Genomic DNA, 19,518 nt, shown 5'->3' with positions numbered 1-19,518 from the left:
GCCGGTGACCTGGGGAAGTTCGAAGCCACCAACGTTCCCATGGATGCCCCAGCATCTCTCCCATTCCTTGGTAGGAGTTACACCAGGCCCTTCCATTTTCACACCCTCCCTTAGGTCAGGGGTGGTCGATAGCACTCGCAGGCCGCATGTGGGAAGGTTTATGCAGCCCATGCCCCTTGGCCACCCCAAGAATGTCTCCCCATTGACCATCACCTTCTGCTCCCACTGGAGGTCCGAGGGGCCTGGCCCCAGGAAACTCCACACAGACATATAGGTTGGGGTCAGGAGTGGGAGCCTGTCCACATCCCCAACCATCTGGCTGACGGAGTCTATGGCCTTGGGACCCAGCAAGGGAGCTAGACACCGGGGCTTTTCCGCAGGGTCCCCCTGGTTCAAATCGCCAGCCTGCTCAAAGGCAGTGAGGTGGCACCCACACCCCCCCTCCTTAACCAGGGGCAGCAATTTAGTCTCGAGGTTCCCTGCGGAACTGGCCCCCCGGGATCTATCCCCACTCACCCCGGGGAGGTCCCCTAGGCCTCTCCGCCCCACCACCGCCAGTTCATGCTGCTGCTGCTTCTGCAGCTCTTTCTCGGGCTCTCGCTGTCTCCCACGGTCCTCTTGCTCTCTCAGACTCAGCTCCAATCCCGTCCGTCTCGATCCCCCGATGGGGAACCCGATCGTGAAGACCCTCGTCTGGTCGGGGACAGGAGTCTTGGCGATGCCTGGCTCCCGCTTCAGCTGCTCCCAGATCCTGCTATAGCCCCAGTTGGGGTCAGGAATCTGTTCCTTAGAGCGGTCATCCTCCTCCAGCTGCACGATTAACTCTGCTTTGGTGAACTTTCCAACGCTCAACCCTCTCTTTTTGCACAGGGTTACAATGTCCTTCTTAAGGAGACAGTGACAGGCCGTCACTCCGCTCTTCCCAAGTTGTTGTGGACTCACAGGCCCGTGTGTTCTCAGCTCCCCACGGTTTCCAGGGAGAACCCCTAGTGTGCCAGCCCTTCTCGAGGTCACCCCCTCTTTGCCAGGGTCGAGCTGCAGACTCCTCCGCCCCTTGGACTGCTCGCTGCAATCCCCAGGGGAACCCTGTTACTGCACAGTCCTTCTCGCTGGTCACACATTCCCAGGGGTTAAACGCCCCCTGAAACCGCTCCTCTCTGAGCCTTCAGCAGGCCTGGTCCTCGGCAATCCCCCTTCGTGTTACTGCTCCCCAGTCACTTACTGCAGGAAGCACCATCCACGGGGTGCAGTACATCCCACCGCTGCCACCACCAAACTAATACTGGTTACTGGGGAAGAGCTGTTTGGACGCGTCTTTCCCCCCAAAATACTTCCCAAAACCTTGCACCCCACTTCCTGGACAAGGTTTGGTAAAAAGCCTCACCAATTTGCCTAGGTGACTACAGACCCAGACCCTTGGATCTTAAGAACAATGAACAATCCTCCCAACACTTGCACCCCCCCTTTCCTGGGAAATGTTGGATAAAAAGCCTCACCAATTTGCATAGGTGACCACAGACCCAAACCCTTGCATCTGAGAACAATGAAAAAGCATTCAGTTTTTACAAGAAGACTTTTAATAAAAAATAGAAGTAAATAGAAATAAAGAAATCCCCCCTGTAAAATCAGGATGGTAGATATCTTACAGGGTAATTAGATTCAAAAACATAGAGAACCCCTCTAGGCAAAACCTTAAGTTACAAAAAAGATGCACAGACAGAAATAGTTATTCTATTCAGCACAATGTTTTTCTCAGCCATTTAAAGGAATCATAATCTAACACATACCTAGCTAGATTATTTACTAAAAGTTCTAAGACTCCATTCCTGTTCTGTCTCTGGCAAGAGCAGCATACAGACAGACACAGACCCCTTGTTCCTCTCCCTCCTCCCAGCTTTTGAAAGTATCTTGTCTCCTCATTGGTCATTTTGGTCAGGTGCCAGCGAGGTTACCTTTAGCTTCTTAACCCTTTACAGGTGAGAGGAGCTTTCCCCTGGCCAGGAGGGATTTCAAAGGGGTTTACCCTTCCCTTTATATTTATGACAGCCCCGCAACCTGAAGCAAATACTCACCAACAACCACATACCACACAACAGAACCACTAACCCAGGAACCTATCCTTGCAACAAAGCCCATTGCCAACTGTGCCCACATATCTATTCAGGGGACACCATCAAAGGGCCTAATAACATCAGCCACACTATCAGAGGCTCGTTCCACCTGCACATCCACCAATGTGATATATGCCATCATGTGCCAGCAATGCCCCTCTGCCATGTACATTGGTCAAACTGGACAATCTCTACGTAAAAGAATAAATGGACACAAATCAGATGTCAAGAATTATAACATTCATAAACCAGTCGTAGAACACTTCAATCTCTCTGGTCACGCAATCACAGACATGAAGGTCGCTATCTTACAACAAAAAAACTTCAAATCCAGACTCCAGCGAGAAACTGCTGAATTGGAATTCATTTGCAAATTGGATACTATTAATTTAGGCTTAAATAGAGACTGGGAGTGGCTAAGTCGTTATGCAAGGTAGCCTATTTCCCCTTGTTTTTTTCTACACCCCCCCCTCCCCCCCAACATTCTGGTTAAACTTGGATTTATGCTGGAAATGGCCCACCTTGATTATCATGCACATTGTAAGGAGAGTGGTCAGTTTGGATGGGCTATTGCCAGCAGGAGAGTGAGTTTGTATGTGTGGGGGGGGGGGGGTGAGAAAACCTGTATTTGTGCTGGAAATGGCCCACCTTGATTATCATGCACATTGTAGGGAGAGTGGTCGCTTTGGATGAGCTATTACCCGCAGGAGAGTGAGTTTGTATGTGTGGTTTTTGGAGGGGGGTGGGAGGGGGTGAGAAAACCTGGATTTGTGCTGGAAATGGCCCACCTTGATTGTCATACACATTTTAAAGAGAGTGGTCACTTTGGATGGGCTATTACCAGCAGGAGAGTGAGTTTGTGTGTGTGGGGGGGGAGGGGGTGGAGGGTGAGAAAACCTGGATTTGTGCTGGAAATGGCCCAACTTGATGATCACTTTAGATAAGCTATTACCAGCAGGAGAGTAGGGTGGGAGGAGGTATTGTTTCACGGTCTCTGTGTATATATAATGTCTTCTGCAGTTTCCACAGTATGCATCCGATGAAGTGAGCTGTAGCTCACGAAAGCTCATGCTCAAATAAATTGGTTAGTCTCTAAGGTGCCACAAGTATTCCTTTTCTTTTTACTCCTTCAGAGGTTATAACCACCATGTGGGATCCTTCAGAGATTATAAAACTGGCCCATCTAGATTCAAACCAGGACCACAAGCAGAAATGATTAATCTCCTAGATAAAGCTGTTATCACAAGATGTCCAGCATAATTTTTTAAATCCAAGAAATTCAGTTGAGACTAGTTTTATTTTGGATAAGCATCTGAACCTGTCACTACTTAAGGAATTATTATTACAGTAGAACCTGGATGTTTCAATTGAGATCAGGCCCCACTGTGTCAGGCACTGCACAAACACTGTGTTTAAAAAACAATCCCTGTCTTCTACAATCTAAATAGACAAGACAGACAAAAGGGCGGGTGAATGGGGGTATTATTAGTCCCATTTTACACATAGGGAACAGCGAGAATAAGTGCCTTGTCCAAAGTCACAATGGAATTCTTTGTCAAAGCAGGGAATTGAACCCAGATCTCCAGAGACTTAGTCTGCTGCCTGAGGAACACCTTCCTTATTGTTCATTGATTTATAGTGCCCCAGAATGTACTCGGTGCTGTACAGAACAGATAAAAACACCACACGTGAATAGGCTTTGCCCTAAAGAGCTCAGGGTGTGGTTTTATTTGTTGTTGTGCCATATATTCAACTCAACTTCAGGAGTGATATTTTCAAGCGTGCAGAGGATAGGCTTAGCTCTCTTCTCATTGATGTCAACAGGGGTTTTACTAATGACTTCAGTGGAAGCAGAGTTAGGTCAACCCTTGAGCACTTTTGAAAATACCACTCCCAGAGTCCAATTTAATACAACATACTGACAGACTAAACCAGTGGTGTGCAACCTGAGGGCTGCAAGTGGCCCATCAGGGTAATCTGCTAGCAGGCTGCAAGACAGTTTGTTTACATTGACCATTCCCAGGCATGGCCGCCCGCAGCTCCCAGTGGCTGTGGTTCGCCATTCCCGGTCAATGGGCGCTGCGGGAAGTGGCGTGGGCCACAGGGACGTGCTGGCTGCTGCTACCCGCAGCTGTCATTGGTCAGGAATGGTGAACCACGGCCACTGGGAGCTGCGGGAGGCCATGCCAGGGGACGGTCAATGTAAATAAACTGTCTCACTTACCCTGACGGGCCGCTTGTGGGCCGCAGGTTGCCCACCGCTGGAGTAAACCTGTTGTCTTTTAAGATTCACCTGTCACTAGAAGAAGCTTTTCTGTTGGTGAAGGAACACCACCTCCCCAAACAACGGTAGCTATGTCAACGGAAGCACTTTTTTACTGACATAGCTGTGACTACACTGTGGGTTATGTTGGCATAGCCACATCCATCAGGGGTGTGGGTTTTTGTCAATATAAGTTTTCAATGTAGAACAGGCCTGTGTAAACCATTACAGTTTCCTTCCGTGATGGCATAAAATCCCTGTGGCAACTAAAGCAATTACTTATATGGAAAAGTAACTTTGTGAAAGATTTTTTAATGTATTTTGAGCTTCTTCCAGTGTAGCTGAGCAGATGGAATCAAAGTGGTGAGCTAGCACCAAGTCACCAGGTAGCTTGTGAAAGACCATGAGCTAATGCTCCATGGGTTACAGTTTGAAAACCTCTGTACAAGAACATGGTTTTATGCTACCTACCATTACATCCCCTAACCCTCTTGAAGATCACTGCAATAGTTCTAACAAAACTCCATCAATTTCTGGAGTGATGTTACCATTTACTAGAGCAAGTGTGTGTGTGCGTGTGTATCAATCTGTTCTATTTGATTCCAGTAGTGTCCTAAAATCTGCTGTACACATGCAAATGAAGGCCCAGTCCCTTTCCAAAGAGCTTCTCATCTAAGCAGTAAAGCAATAGTATTATCTGGACTGTGCAGAACATAGGATGCCCTTGACTATTTAGTTCCTTTTCTTTAAGGGGTTGATCCTGCAAGGTGTTGAGCTCCTCAACTCCCAGCACTCAGAAGGATGGAGCCACTGGGTTTTGTAAATGACATGATGAATAGCTACATTGTTGTCACTAATGAGCCTCTAACTGGCTTCTGAAACACTGTTTCAAGTCACAGTATATTACAAATCTTTACAGCAAAACTATAGCAAAGCAACTAGGGTAGTGATATGCCTGCAGCAACTAGCATAATTAATTACTGCAGGCCTGATGATGATCACGCTTAAGGGTATATCTCCCTAGATGTACCTGTTGTCTGCCCATGTCCCTCGTTATCTTGCCCATGGTGCTTCTGAGGAATAGAGTGGACTTGTACCTTTTCACCATTTGAAGTGGGAAGGTGTATGTATGACTACACACACACACACACACGTTATATGTAATATGAGATGTGTGTAATTTAGTACAGGGTACTAAAAATCGGATACTTCATTTTTCCTTTTCTTTTCCATGTTCTAACAGGACTCAGTTATTGTAACACAATAAGAGCGTGCAAGGCAAATGGACTAAAAAAATGTTCAGGTCATGATTATATTGATTTTGGTTCTGGAATATTAATTACAGCAAGTAAGATTTGCGGCCAGCATAATCAGAAAGCTGCATTAAGGTTTGCTTTGTAGATCAAAGATCAGTGCATTTTGTTATTTCTAAATCAATTGACGAGTTTCAGGTCTAGGGAGAAAACAATGGCTTATATAAGCTGAAATCTTCATTATTAATTTGTTTTAAAATCTGGCTTCTCTTCCCTTTTTCAAGCTCTCAGGTGGCTTTTGTTTTATTATGGCATGGCCCAGGGGATTTCACATTTATTTCTAAGCAGCTAATACTGTGTTTGCTAGAGGAGATGAAACACTTTTTGGACACTTTGAATGCTCTAGAGATATTAATATCTAAAGCATGTAGGGATAATGGCATTAGCTATCTTTGCACCTCAGTAAATTGTTTCACTGTATTAAACAGTCAATTTTCTGTTGACAGGGCATGACTTTCTCCTGTTGGGAGTGGAAAGCTTTGTATTATCCCAAGCAAAATACTGGCTGAAACTTTCAATTCCAAGATATATATTTGGATCAAGACTTTGTAGATTATATATGGCAGCCAGGGGACAAGAGGATCTCACTTTGTATAGTTTGGTGAGGCAATTGATTTAGGAACAGGTAGCATCTATATTGTGTTGTAGGGGAAGTGTTACTTTCATCCTAGTGAAACTTCAAGTGAAAGGCCAGACATTTAAGATAAATTAATTTTTGGTACACATAACAATGACTTATATAACACAGAGAAGGCCCACTCTTGTTTCCATTAAACTCAACGGAAGCGTTATCATTGGCTTCAAATGCATCAGGCTCAAATGCAGTTAAACCTTAGTAAGACACACTGTATGTGAACACACAAAATGTGTACTATCTGACACTCAGAATTAGGAGGGCAATTTTGAATTATATCTGGAAATAAATGGGGAACCTGTAGAGGTGTTTGATGGAGTGATACTACTTTGTTCCAGATCTCTCTCTTTTTTTAGATTAAAGGAGGCTTGCAAAGATTCCTTTCTTCCTTTCAAGATAATATCCTACCTCTTATCTCCACAATTTGACAGTGTTACTTCTTGACCTTTTTATTCTGCTGCCTCTGAAGATGCCAATGGCAACTCTCACGACCTTGGTCTGTCTAATTCTCCTATATGTTACCAATGGAATTGTCCTAAATATAAAGGGAAGAGTAAACCCCTTTGAAATCCCTCCTGGCCAGGGGAAAGCTCTTCTCACCTGCAAAGGGTTAAGAAGCTAAAGGTAACCTCGCTGGCACCTGACCAAAATGACCAATGAGGAGACAAGATACTTTCAAAAGCTGGGAGGAGGGAGAGAAACAAAGGGTCTGTGTGTCTGTCTATATTCTGTCTTTGTCGGGGATAGACCAGGAATGGAGTCTTACAACTTTTAGTAAGTAATATAGCTAGATACGTGTTAGATTATGATTTCTTTAAATGGCTGAGAAAAGAACTGTGCTGAATAGAATAACTATTTCTGTCTGTGTATCTTTTTTGTAACTTAAGGTTTTGCCTAGAGGGGTTCTCTATGTTTTGAATCTAATTACCCTGTAAGGTATCTACCATCCTGATTTTACAGGGGGGATTTCTTTATTTCTATTTACTTCTATTTTTATTAAAAGTCTTCTTGTAAGAAACTGAATGCTTTTTCATTGTTCTCAGATCCAAGGGTTTGGGTCTGTGGTCACCTATGCAAATTGGTGAGGCTTTTTACCAAACCTTGTCCAGGAAGTAGGGTGCAAGGTTTTGGGAAGTATTTTGGGAGGAAAGACGCATCCAAACAGCTCTTCCCCAGTAACCAGTATTAGTTTGGTGGTGGTAGCGGCCAATCCAAGGACGACGGGTGGAATATTTTGTACCTTGGGGAAGTTTTGACCTAAGCTGGTAAAGATAAGCTTAGGAGGTTTTTCATGCAGGTCCCCACATCTGTACTCTAGAGTTCAGAGTGGGGGAGGAACCTTGACAGGAATAATACACACTATTTCAAAATCTGAGCTCAGTTTTCTTGGTGTGTAGGTAAATGTTTCATGTTGCTACAAACATTTGCTCATGATGACTGCTTCTTCTCCTTTCTGATGTCCAGTAGGCAAGGCTAGCACTTTCCTGACCTTGCAAATTCATCATCCAAAGAGATATTTAAACCAACCATCCAATTCATCTTCACTATTTCTTTTGCCAACAAAATGAACAACCTTGAGACCTGTTATTTACTGTGAAGAACGTCTGAATCCAAAATCTAATAGGCAATAAAATATAGTAGCCTATAATTTTAAAAAGTGGGAAATTAATATAGTATTTACTTTAGTGAGATATTTGTTTCTGTTTTGTCAAAAGCAAACTGCCATTGGGAAAGACATAAGGGAGAAGTGTAGGACAAGAAGAAACTACAACTAATTGTCATAGACTAGGATTCCACATGTGAACATACACAGTTAGTGCCAGCTTACTTTGAAATGCATTCAGTTGCCTGTGTTCAACTTCCTGTTTGCATTCATTCAGCTCTAAATCTGTAGAAATTTGAAATACTATTGCGTTTAAAAACAAACCCCAAAAGCCTACATTAAAGGCTGTGTTAAGGTTACAAAGTCAAGAACTCAAAAGTTAGGAAATGTCAAAATTCAAGTTGCCAAGCACTGCATGATTTAAAAAAAACACACACTTTATCATGATGCACAAGGAGGCAGAATAAAGGGTGCACGTGGATTTGACAGACTTTTTCTGTGAGGCAGTATGACTAATAAATGGGATTTGGGTCTGCCACATTGGAGACCTGGGTTCTAGTCCCAGTGAGTGTAAATTCTCAGTGGCATATGAGGTCTTGGCCAACAAGAGCTGTGAAGGGGACAGAATTATTCAAACCAGTCACTAGGAGATGTGAGTTGATGGGCTCTAGTTCAGTGCACTTTCATCTAGGTCAAAAGTGTATTTTGATGTGAAAGGAAACATACTGTTGTCACCACCCTTCTCTCCCTCTTCCTATTGTCTGTGCCCTCATCAGGAGGTTCAGATCTGTGTGGCATGATGCAGCAAGACAGTGGAGACTGTACACTCATTTTGGATGGAGTGTTGAGTGATTATAATAGCAAGCCTCTAGCAATCTCTATAAACGTCATGCAGACTGTTTATATAGTTTATAACATGGCCAAATCTGAATGGATTTTCATAGGGATGGTAAAAGGCACCTACCTGATGCCAAGAATCTGCCCCTGCTTTATTTCAAAGTCCTGCTGCAAACCTGCATTTAGAGGTATTTTTAAAAAATGGAAAAATATTTATAATGTGATAACCTTAACATGGGGATATAATGGGTTGCTACCACTCCCGCATTGTAAATTGAATACATAATTATGACAGATCTCAGCTGTGAGATGAGTGCTGACGTAACTTTCTACTAGCTGAATACTAGTTGACTGTGAATTTTCCTTTTTTGATATGGTACAAATATAGCTATATATATGCTATATGGAATACTGAGACAAACTGACCGTTTTTCGTATTGTGAACTTTTGCAAAATGAATTTCTCTGGACTGAACTGCCAAATTTAGATCTAATGTGTGTCTAATTTCCCCCAAAATGTGGCTGTGTTTGGATATGATGTTTTGCATCTACACAATCGCCCACAGCAAGTTTGCAGATGACACTAAGCTGGGAGGAGTGGTAGATACACTGGAGGGTTGGGATAGGATACAGGGGGACCTAGACATATTAGAGGATTGGGCCAAAAGAAATCTGATGAGGTTCAATAAGGACAAGTGCAGAGTCCTGCACTTAGGACAGAAGAATCCCATGCACTGTTACAGACTAGGGACCGAGTGGCTAGGCAGCAGTTCTGCAGAAAAGGACCTAGGGGTTACAGTGGACAGAAAGCTGGATATGAGTCAACAGTGTGCCCTTGTTGTCAAGAAGGCTAACGGCATTTTGGGCTGTATAAGTAGGAGCATTGGCAGCAGATCGAGGGACGTGATCATTCCCCTCTATTCGGCATTGGTGAGGCCTCATCTGGAGTACTGTGTCCAGTTTTGGGCTCCACACTACAAGAAGGATGTGGAAAAATTGAAAAGTGTCCAGTGGAGGGCAACAAAAATGATTAGGGGGCTGGAGCACATGATTTATGAGGCGAGGCTGAGGGATCTTGGGTTATTTAGTCTGCAGAAGAGAAGAATGAGGGGGGATTTGATAGCTGCTTTCAACTACCTGAAAGGGGGTTCCAAAGAGGATGGATCTAGACTGTCCTCAGTGGTACCAGGTGACAGAACAAGGAGTAATGGTCTCAAGTTGCAGTGCGGGAGGTTTAGGTTGGATATTAGGGAAATCTTTTTCACTAGGAGGGTGGTGAAGCACTGGAGTGCGTTACCTAGGGCGGTGGTAGAATCTTCTTCGTTTGAGGTTTTTAAGGTCAGGCTTGACAAAGCCCTGGCTGGGATGATTTAGTTGGGGATTGGTCCTGCTTTGAGCAGAGGGTTGGACTAGATGACCTCCTGAGGTCCCTTCCAAACCTGATATTCTATGATTCTATGAAATTGAGAAGAGCTTACTATTAGATGTAAACTATTCATGTGCGTTCAAATGTGGGATTTTGGTTTTGGGTCCCTCACTTCTCAGCATATTAATGGGACAATACAAATCAGAGACGCACTCACCTTCAAAACCCATAAGTAGGTTTCTCATGCACAGAACCTGAGGTCACGTGTGGCATCAGTTGTCAGGTACCATGCCCCTTTGTGGTTATTGGGGAATTCTGCATGAAAAACTGATAGCATGACATGGCCTACGGCAATTATTTTGGTAGCATAGACTACTGTGAAAAAATAGATTAGGGAATCAGATGTGTAAAAGAAGTTGATGCACCACATTTTAAACTTCCCTTTACATACCACAGTGGAAGAACCAATGTAAATGGAACAAACTTTACAGAAGGAACATCAGGGGCCAATCCTGCATAGAGCTCCCTTTGGTCCCAGGTATCTGAGTCCATCTTCCAATGAGTGATGTATTTCCTATCTACAATATATTCTGCTGATTTCTTTGTAAAGAAAGAACAGCTGTTGAGCAAAAAGTCTGCCTGTGGCAATATCTGTTAATTGATGTTTCCTTAAAAATGCAACAAAAGAATTGTGAGGTGTCTAATTCCTAAATACATAGCATGACCCTAGACTCTGCTAAAAGAAGCAAGTGCTTAAGAACAATCTTTTTGTTGTTGCTGTTTGTCAAAGATGCAAATACACAAAATCCCAAAGAACGAGGGGAAAAGTGAATTGGGAGTTTTGGAAAAGATCCAGTATTTACTGTTTTACAAACAGGACTCGGTGGGCCAGAGTAACTTCTGACAGATTGTGGGGCAACATTTTAGTAATTCCACCTGAAATGGGGTATTGCTCTGCTACCGACCCTTCCTCTGCCAGGGCAAATGGAGCCAACCAGTGCAGCTCACTAATGAGTAGATCCAACAGAGGGGGACAAGGCCAGAACATGTGGGAGATTACTGACTCGGTGCATCTCCTGTGGAGTCTCTGCAAGAAGTTAAAGCTGCTAAGTTAAACCTGTTAAGTTGCGCTACCCTGACAAATTACCCCACACCTACAGGCTAGGCAGCCAATGTTATGCAAGAATATAATTATGCAGATTTACAGAGGAACACCATGTCCCTGAAAGAAAAATAGGAGAGTTTTTAAAAATCTTACAATACTCAGTACCTAAGAGTAAAGTTTCACTGTCTCAACTTATGGGTCAGTTTATTCACTGTGGTGGGAAGAGGAAAAGCAGTCTAAATTAAAATGATATTACAAATCTTGCTAATCTATGTGTAGCTCTAAAATCAAATGCATAAGATGGGGAGAGGGGGAGGTAAATAAGCCTTTCGGAAAATTGATTCAAACTTGCTTATAGGTAAAATGACTTGAAATTGAGCAGCATTTCTATTAAAATAAAGCATCACATGGAATATAAAAATGGCTGAAGTTTTGTTCTTTTGTTGGATTTGTGCCAAAAAGTAACAAGATTTTTCTATCCACTATCATTGTGCTTTAATGTTGGAAAGGTGAAGATCAAAGGATGTGCCACATGGTCTCATCTCCATGTGAACTGGGCATCTGTTATTGCATAATTTACATACACCTTGGGAACAGCAGCATGATGGGGCAGAGAATCCTAGATGTTAGAAATGACCATCTTCTCTATCTTACAGCCTGTTCAAGACCATTAACTACAGCATATTTTAAACCTTGTCTAGTTTTAAATGACCCAAGCAATAAAGTTTTCATCACTCCCCTTGCAGGGACTATTCAGCAGTCTAACTGCCCTAATGCTTAGCAAATGTTTCCTGCTACTTAATCAAAATGTTCCATTTCTTAATCTGATTGCATATGTGTGGAAGCAGAGAAAAAATTGCAGTTTATCAATGTTACCTATCTGCATCTGATTTTTGCTTTGGGGAAATTAGCAAAAAATTAGTTATTTTTATTAGGACAAGGCAAATTCATTTTAGCCTAATTTCAAACCCACTGTGGGGTCAACATTAGGAAAGACTCTTATGAGGTTCACTGTACATTGATAGCAGACTAGTTCTCCAGTGCTGCATGTTCTTGTGATAGTTCTTACCTAATCAGGAAAAGGAAGGACTAGAAGTCTCATGAGAGAATCTGCTCTTGTGAAATTCCTATCCCAATTTTACTGATACAAGTGGTTCAGATAAGCTTCAGATAACCATTCAGGCTTGTAAGTGCTCATCTTCACCATCACAAAGTGATTTTGAGATTCACTCACCACGAATAAAAAAGATGTGATTGAAAGGAAGAGATGGTATTAAATACCCTCTCCCCTACACCAGGTGCTCCCACTCACTGCATTGGGAAGAACAATGCTAGCCACTTTTTTGTCCTGTACTTCAGTAATAACGTGCTGTCAACACACCAATTCCACTCCCAGAAAATGGAGAGCCATTTCATTTTTAGTAGATTGTTAATAAAAGACTTCACAAAAAATGATAGCAGAATTCCCAACTGATGGCAGAGGTTCAAAGCTATACGTGATGCGGTGAAATCTCATGCTCAAAACACCTCTTGTTAAAATGTTTGTTTTGTCATGGAAAGCTCAAGGGTCATCCAGCTCTAACTATAACTTTGGTTTCTGAGAAGTGAAATGCATGTCAGCAGTAAACGGGTGTGCTGTACAGAACATGGCCCCAACTTAAAGCTCTGTGTGTGTGTGTGTGTCCGTCCATTCATCCATCTGTTCATCCATCCCCAAATTTGTTTCCAAAGTGAGAAGCTTTCTTTCTTTCTTAGCACTCTGCGTGAATGGGGGTAAAGAGATGTTTTTAAGCCAGCTTTGCCTCCTCCTGTTTCCAAGACTTTGGTCCCCAGTGTAAGAGCAGCCTCTGGCTGTGCTACCTTTATAGTAAGTGTTCCTGGGCTGCGATGCAGCGCAGAATCCCCATAGCACCATGCATTATGGGCCCTCATGTCCTGGTGGCTAGCATACCAGGGATTGCCTGCATGCCTTCACGAGTCTAATAGGGAGATATCTCTGTAAGAGATTTATTGGGGGGTGGAAGAGGGAATGAGTTGTATCTGGTTCATTGTTTAGGCAGATGTGCAGTTAGCACTCCACACTTGGAAGTTTCTAGAATTGGGTGTGGTAATTTTGGGCATGCTCAATAGATTCCCTGTTGTTGGACTCAGACGCCATGAGGGCAAGTAGTCAGGGCAGCTGCTTTACAAAAGGCCATGTGCCCTGTGCAGGCTAGAAGAAGCTGAGCCACAGGAGCAGCAAGCAGGTTGTTTCCCCCTAACTCTGAAGCATTTTGCAGCAGGGTTTTTTTAAATCTATATATTTAAACTGAGTGATTGGTTAATTAGCTAGCTGACTAGTTAACTAAGTGATTTCAGAAGGGGAAGAGTCTGTATGGATTCCAGCTGGAGATTGCTACAAGAAAATGGAGGGAAGATGTGACTGCAGTACTTTTGAGCCAGCAAACTGTATAGACTTTGGTGATAAAAGATTGTTACTGAGACTCAGGTGAACTCAAAGCTTTTGAGAGCTCTGAGTTACTTCTCACTGTGTTTCTGTGGGAACTGACCTGTTTAGATTTAATTTGTTTTCCTTATGTTTTTGTATAACTGTGAAGATAATGTATGTGGATTATAAAGTAGCCTTGTTATCTTGTATGTTTCTTTAGCATAAGATTTTATGAAGTTGGTGCTATTGGATGTTCAGCTGCATGTGTGTGTGTGTTCTTTCTGTATTTTCTCTGTGTGCAGCCACAGCTGTGCGCAGACAACTGGCACAGCAGACCTCAAGTGAACCACCCAAGGACCACAAGATTTGTTAAGGTACAAAGGCGCTCAGCCAGGTTTATTGTGAACAAAGCACGGTCCTAGCTCCCTGGATCAATGTCTATAGTTACACTAGCATATGTATGCCTCTGCCAATGGACGCCTCTCAGTGAATGGCGGGACTTTCCATTCCCCCCTCGGCTGGCCAAAGACACTCCCTCTGAGACTCCATTTTGTACACCAATACAAACAAGTTACGTATTGCCCCTCTGACATAGTTAGTACTTCCCCCTGACGTAGGTTGTTAACACCATTACCTTGTACATATTGGTTTGATCAAAACATCTCTATACTGTCATCCTGACCTTATCTTTAAGAGAGGTCAGCATGTTCCTGTTATATTTGGGGTGGAGGTGTTTGTACCGTACTTGGTATCGGGCTGTTCTGATACCATCCTTCTGGATGTGTTTGCGTGAGTGTCCTGTGCCTTGCATTTCTTAGGAATGTATGTTTTTGCAATACCTCCCCTGTTCTTGTCAGGCTCTGTGAGTGTGTACTCAGGGAGAGCCTGACTTCTGCTTACAGCCTGTCTCTTGCTGACTTTGCTTTATATTAGCAAAGCTTTGACTACTACTTTAGCTGAGGCTTCATATTAGGCCTCTGATACAAGGGCTTATGTCTCCGCCTCTCTTCCTACTACAGTTGGTACTTAAGAATTAAGTTCATTCCTTTTGTTCTTTCTGGACGTGATTGTGGGGAGATTGACCCTGTGAAATCCTTGCTGAAAATCCTCAGTGACTGAATTCTGGGGTTCCATGTGCTTTTCTATGGGAGTTGTTTTTAGGCAGTAGGAGAAGGGCAGTGAAGTAAACTCTAGCCCACCCAAAGGTTACACTGGCCCTGAGGAAATTCTCTCCCAACCCTTCAGCATGCCCTGCATGTCACCACAGCAGGGGGGGAAAATCCATCCCATAAAACCTGACTTGCACCAATAGCCATGTAGTGAGTTGCCACACCAGCTTTTATGCACTAAGCACGAACGCACACACGCTGCTGGATGTTGGAATCTCTTCCATTAAGAAACAGAAGCTGGAACTTTTCACTGTTCCTTTTCAGAAAGTGTCCTAATATCTTTAACCTCCACCTAGGCAGCCACTACAGTTAGCCATATAGGTGCATGGAAGTATCCATATTTAAACCCTGTGATGGGTGAACCTCCCCCAGCATTACTTACCATTACCCTATATCAACTAAGAATACTGCCTAGTTTACCCTTGTTCATTTTTTACACTCTTTGGGTTTGTTTTTCTTTCTGTGGTTCTATGTCAACATGTTTGTTTAACCAGTTCTTGCAGGCAACATGGGAACAAAGGACTAGGGTTCCTATGTGAGCTCCTTTTCATATCAATGAGGTAAAACAAAATTGAGTTCTAGTTTTGTAAGCAGCCACAGTTAAAGAAAAAACATATTTCTTTATATTGGCCCATCCATCCTACTCAGGTCCCTTTCCACTTTTCCTCTTCTGGAGTTCCCTGCAATGAAAAGGGATTGATAGTTACTCTGAGTGAGTTTCTTTTACCACAGTGACACTTCTCAGCCTCTCTCCAGAGCATGATCAAACTGTGTCTACTTACCAATTTCCCATCTAAAATATTTCCACAGGTGTATGCTCCTCGGGATTTACAAAAAAAGCCTCTAAATGAGTCCAATGTGCCACATGAGGGGAGAATTATATTTCAACTTTATACCCCAATGAAGTGTGCCTGGTATGGAAACGAGCCGTGGGAAGGTCATAGGCTATGTTAGCATCCCCACAACACTGAGGAAGACAGGATTAGAGCCCTGCAGCAGGATTGGGATCCAGCAGGTTCTGAAGGACCCGCTGCCATAATAGCAGGAGCAGTTAAAATGTACTTCGTTGCGGGTGGGATTGGGTAGGTAAAAAAAACAGACTGCGGTAATTTGCGAGAAAGCACTGAATCCCTCATCAATTTGTCATAAATAGAATTTCAGCAATGGAAAGCACGTTTTTCTTTTTTTTAAATAGAGCTTATAATACTTAAATTTAAATGAGGTATAGAAAGAGATTTGTTATCTATAATAACATGAGGTAAATTATTTTTACATGGTTTAAGCAAGACTTGTTTTATTCTTATAGTGGTAAAAATTATCTGAATTCCATTGAGATATATATATATAGAGAGAGAGATATATATCTGATCATATTTTTTTTAGGTAGCATGAGGGAATCTGTCTCATTTGCGGGACCTAAGGTTTTTTGGGTGGGAGCGGGATAAAAATCCAAGGAACAATGCAGGAGTGGGTGAGAGTAGGAGTGGTGCTGCGGGGCAGGACAGGAGCACGATTAGAAAAATAGTCCCATGCAGGACTCTAGACAGGATACGATGCTGCCTATGGCAAGCAGAAATATTTTTAAAATACCAGAATTTTATAAAGTACAGTAACAGGCTATGCAAGGCGTTGCTGTTAATTAGGACAATATTAATGAAGGGTCTTGGGAGAACTTAACTAATGGAAATGGTAAAAGATCTGTAAGCCTGATTGTTCACCTATGCTTTGTGCAGGAAAGGGCTTGTGTGTATTTGGCTTTAACCCAACTTTGCACCTTGCTGGATTCGAACTCTAGTTAAGGGTCTGCACAGCCCCTAGTGCAAGTTAGATCAGTCTCAAGGTTTAACAGCTCCTAAGGAACTGTTCTGCTAGGTGAGAATAGCCAGAATGCAGGAGTGCTGCAGCCATTGTCTGCCACTCTCTCTGGCCATCTTCATGGAGCTATGCTGGAGCTGCTGTGGGAGGAGGCATATAGAGGGATTTCCTTGTGGTGGGGTCTGCCACTTCTTAAAGCCCCTTCACGCTACATGGGCACTGCAAAGGGCTGCATCATAAGAGAATCAAGCTCTTTCTGATTATTTTAAATGATCGGACCAAGAACACATCTCACTGTACAAGCCATTGATCAATTGAAAGCTGGTGATTTTCTTGTAAAGACCAAATGGTAGATGTGAATGGTTGTTGATTTAATGTGTAGTTTACACATGATGTTTGAAATTGCTATGGAGCATTGAATGTTTTCCTTTATGTTCATAATGCCACCCCTCTGCCAAATATTAGCTGATGTTAGAACCTTGTAGGTTGGTTTCCTGTTGCAGGAGAAATCAGTGATGCAGCATCTGAATGTATCCTTAGTGCAACTAGTCTTATTTACATTATATATACCCCAGTCCTGGAAGGGAGGTGGTCACAAACGGCATGCAGGCAATTCCTTCTTTCACGAATCTCAGTCCAAATTCCCAGTGCCCAATTTCCAGAAGGCAACTCTGTCTCACAAATTGACTGCAGTTAGAGAGATTGATGCAGAGTGAAAATTCCCTTGCTCTTTGCCACAAAGATATGCATCCTAAAATTAACAATACAAGTATTTCCTCAGACTGAACAATGGTCATGTGCTAAGAAAAAGAACTTGTAAAATTATGTGTAAAAGCATCACTGCTGATTCCTCCCAGAACAATAGTTTAAAATCCATACTCTAGTGACCACGGGCCTGTCAGTCAATGTGCCTCAGTTCCCCATCTGCAAAAAGGGGATAATAATACTTCCCTTCTCTCACCCTTTGTATGTATCGTCTATTTAGATTTTAAGATCTTTGGGTCTGGGCTGACCCATTATTGTGTGTATGTATAGTACCTAGCTCAGTGGGACCCCCTTCCTAGTTGGAGCTTCTAGGTGCTAGTGTATTACAGATAATAACTAATAGTAATACTCAAAAATTTCATATGGCTGGCTCACCCAGGCAAAACAATGGTATATTCTTGAATGTGTCTTTAGTAGGTAAATGGAGTAAGGTAGAGACTATTTTGCACAGTGGTGATAGACATTCACATGTAGACTCGCCCGCCCTCCTTACTCTGATCAAGGTTATGGGGGCAAATGTAGTTCGAACCCTTTGGGATCTGGCAAAGATTGGGTTGTTTTCTATTTGGTAGGGAACCAGTGTCTTCATACCTAAATAGGGTGACCATATTTCTCAAAGGGAAAACGGGACACCGCATGGGGCTAGCCCAAGCCCTCCCACACGCAGAGCTAGCCTGAGCCGCTCGCCTGAGCCCTCCTGCCTGCTCCCCGCATGATGCTGGGGCTGGCGTTGCTGTTCACCCGAGCCCTGTCTCCCACACTGCGTGGGGTTAGCATCACTGCTTGCCTCCTTCACATTCCTTCACACCCCACTTTTTTTTTTTACAAAAGTGGGCATTTTGTCCGATTTGTTCTTGCCAACTGGTTAAGAGGCAAGAGCAAACGGGACAAATGCCAAAAAAGTTGGGATGACCGGAACAGGGCTTAAAAAAGGGACTGTCCTGGCCAAAATGGGACACATGGTTACCCTATACCTAATAATATACTAAATATGTCCTGGAAAATATTCTGCTTAATGACTGCTCTAGCTTCAGAGACTGCATAGGAAGGGTCTTAGATTTAAATCTTTTTGTAGCGAGGTTTAGCTCACAGCTGTTGAAAATCACACGGTCAGCCTTTGAATGAGCAGTTCAGTGAAAACCTCCAGCATTAAGATTGTCAAGTGAGGAGGACAGCACAGGCAGCTTCTGCAAATAAATAGGCAATAGCCTATATTGATGAGCAGATATAGGGCCTCCAATGGCTTGTGCTCCATGTGGGCCAGCTGAATGCAGTATATAAAGATAGTATATATGATAAGATACTAACAATTCAATTTGTTGAAAGGCATGTGGGCCAAAATTGTCAAAAGTATATGCTGATTTTGGAGGCCTTCATTTTTGGGTGGGCAACTTTATACAATTTAGGGCCTGATTTTTCTGAAGTGCTGAGTCTCTGCAGCTCCCACTGATTTTCCCTGAGTCATGGATATTGAGTAACCTTGGGTGTCTCAAATTGGACATTTAAAATTAATGGGAACTCTTTAAAATTGGGACCAAAATGTACAGCCTCTTCAGTATACTTTAGACAATCTGTACATGACATCACCATGATTCAGCAGGTAATACCGTAATTTGAAGCAGCAGCCCTTTGGTTCAGCTACATGCAATGGGACTTAGTATTAAGGGGGAAACTGCACTTTTGATTTTGTTGTTGTAAAGAATCCATATGGGTGTTAAAGTTGAAAGCGTAGTCTTGGCATGGAACCATATATTTTTAAAATGGGATTTGTTTCTGATTAATAGTTATTGCTTTTTAGGTGAGCTGTCATTAGCCATGTTAGCTGTAATATTCCTGCTAAAAATAAATGTAGTTTTAATTGAATTTAAGGAATGCAAACCAGAAATTTTTTGCTGGATTTTATTAAAGTTCTGTTGTTACTCATTCTTTACTGATGACCAAAAAGTACCTACAGAATACAAAATGGTATCATCAGCATAAAAATGAACTGAAGAGCTTGCAGCACTATATTATTACTATAAATGAAAAGTCATATTGGGACTAAAATAGACTCTTCTGCAACTCCATTAGTAATCAAATTTGGCTGGGAAATAAAACTGTCTGATTTAAC

Source organism: Caretta caretta, chromosome 10 (genome assembly GCF_965140235.1).
Source record: "Caretta caretta isolate rCarCar2 chromosome 10, rCarCar1.hap1, whole genome shotgun sequence".
Classification (NCBI taxonomy): Eukaryota; Metazoa; Chordata; order Testudines; family Cheloniidae; genus Caretta; species Caretta caretta.
The sequence above is the reverse complement of the archived record's forward strand: the minus strand, read 5'-3'. Positions refer to the sequence as shown.